Source organism: Fukomys damarensis, unplaced genomic scaffold, assembly GCF_012274545.1.
Source record: "Fukomys damarensis isolate Sample0158 unplaced genomic scaffold, DMR_v1.0_HiC HiC_scaffold_69389, whole genome shotgun sequence".
In the NCBI taxonomy this organism is placed as follows: domain Eukaryota; kingdom Metazoa; phylum Chordata; class Mammalia; order Rodentia; family Bathyergidae; genus Fukomys; species Fukomys damarensis.
In genome coordinates, this window is record NW_022970301.1 from 1 (window position 1) to 2,504 (window position 2,504).

At 37.3% G+C, this 2,504-nt stretch overlaps 1 pseudogene; it reads left to right on the forward strand.

Moving 5' to 3' along the window:
- The first annotated feature begins 894 nt into the window (after positions 1-894).
- On the forward strand, positions 895-2,496 carry LOC117284985 (annotated as a pseudogene).
- Positions 2,497-2,504: the final 8 nt, after the last annotated feature.

The window sequence follows — 2,504 nt, forward strand, 5'->3', positions numbered from 1 at the left end:
ATACAGAAATGAAAATGAATGCAATAGAAATAAAATTGTTAATAATAGCAACAGAAAATATAAGCTAGCAAAGCATAACATTGGCATGTCTTGAATGACATTAATCAAATACCTGAAATAATCTGAATAAAGAAATGTACTATGTTAATAAGTAAAATATTATAAAGAAAAAATTGTTTTCAAAACTAATCTACACATTCAGTAAAGTTCTTATCATACTTCTCTCAAATATGAAATTTAAACTTACTTTAAAACTCATATAACAGAAAATGTCTAATATTTTAAGGTATAATATATAAAAATGGCAAAGAATAAAGTATGTATTACATGAGCTATAGCAAAAAATGTAGATAAATATGTTGAAGAAAAAATTTTAAATTTACTAATAAAGAAGATAAAAATATAAAGAAATAAGCTAGTTAATGGCAAAGAAAAACTATCATAAAAATATCAACTGTCCCAAAACTTAGCATATAAATTCAATAAAATTCCCATGAAAATTTTGGTAAACTATTTTAGGAAGTCTGAAAAGTTAATTCTAAATCTGTTTGTGGTTTAATAATGAAGACATAATGGCTTCTCCTGCTACTCAAACACTTTCCTGAGAACTTTAAATGTAACTTCTTAATACTGATAACAACATGTAAAATGTAAGTTCTACTAGCATCGCTATTTTATATATGAGAAATGGAGGCACAAAGAGATATAAAACACACCCAGGTTTACTCAAATAGTAATAGAAAAATCGAAATTCTTTTCCAAATGCCTCCCCTGTCTATACCTTTAGCCACTGTCAAGTGAACCAAACAAAGCCAGCTGCCTTGACCTTCCTTGCTGCTGGGCCATTATGTTCTAGTCAGTCTGCATGTGAACCACCAGGGAGAAGCTGTGAACATGCTCTCTGTGGACACTTTCAGAGCTGGAGGCCATGCCCTCACTCAGCTAGCAGGGCTGGTCTCTAAACATGCTTTAAGGTAACCCTTTATTACCACAAGGAACTTGCATGTCTCCAAACTCATCTTCAAAGACTGGCACTGCTGAAATGTCCTATGTTCTTTATGAGCATGGTTTTGGAGCTGATACCTCTGTTGACCTTGAAGAAATTGGGCATGTCTGGGGACAGTACTGCTGGACTTCATGGGCTGAGGAACATTGAAGCTGCAGAAATGTTATTGTTTTCTTCAAGCTTAAAGGCCGTGTTTCTCAATGTGGAACAAAACAATGTTAACGTTGTTCTGTTTGAGAATGATAGACTAGTTAAAGACAGAGAGATATTGTGAAAAGGGTAGGAGCCATTGTGGACATTCCGGTGGGCAAGATGCTATTGGATCATGTCATAGATGTCCTTGGTAAGGCCACTGATGAAGAAAGTCCAGTTGGTTCCAAGATCTGTAGACAATTTGACCTGGAAAGCCTTACAATGATTCTTCAAACCTCTTTAGGGGAACCCATGCATACTGGCAGACTGGTAAAGCTGTGAGCAGCTTGGTGCTGACTGTTTGTGGTCAGCATAAGTCCATTATTGGTGACAGACTGGCTGGCGAGACCTTGATTGATACAGACACAATCAATAACCAGAAGTGTTACAATGATGAATCTGAATGGCAAAAATACTGTATCTACATTGCTATTCATCAAAGCAACCCATTATTGCCCAGGTGGTGAAGAGACTCACAGATGCCACGAAAGTACATTTTTGTGCTGTTGGCTACTGCTTCTGATGCTTCAGTACTTGACTCCTACTCCGATTGTTCTGTTAGAGAATATTTTAGAGATAATGACAAACATGCTGTGTCGTCAATGAAAACTTATTCAAATAAGCCATTTGCTTATTGTCAAATATCCCAGTTGTGCCACTGATTCTATGATTATGAGTCCTATCTAAGATATGCATTCTACCTACATTCAAGGCTGTTGGAGAGAGCAGGTAAAATGAATGATTCTTTTGGTGGTGATCTCTTGACTGCTTTACCACTCATGGTAACAGACTGGTGATATTCCAGTAAAAGTCATTTCCATCACTGATGAGCACATCTTCTTGGAAACAGAATTGTTTTATAGAGATATCTGCTGTGCCATTAGCATTGGTCGCATGTTGTTTTTGCCCAAAGCAGGGCTATGAAGCAGGTAGCAGGTGCTGTGAATCTGGATGGCTTGGAATCATGAGGTTGCTGCTTTTTTTGCCAGTTTTCTTCTGATCTCAATTCTATCACTCAACCTCAACAGCTCTTGGGTCACAGTGTGCATCTGCCTAATTTGCTGAAGCAAAGACGGGAGCTTTCTAGGCCCACTGAAGAGCAAGTGGCTACTGTGTGAGTATAAAGGAGTACCCTGATAAACTGGAGCCCAGAAAGACCAGTTTCAGAACACGTTCTTGTCTCATATTATCAGCCAACACCAAGCCCTGTTGGCCAGTATCAGAGCTGATAGGAATATCTCAGACAAGCTAGATGCAAACTGAAAAAGATTGTAACAAATTTCTTGGCTAGATTTGAAACATAAAC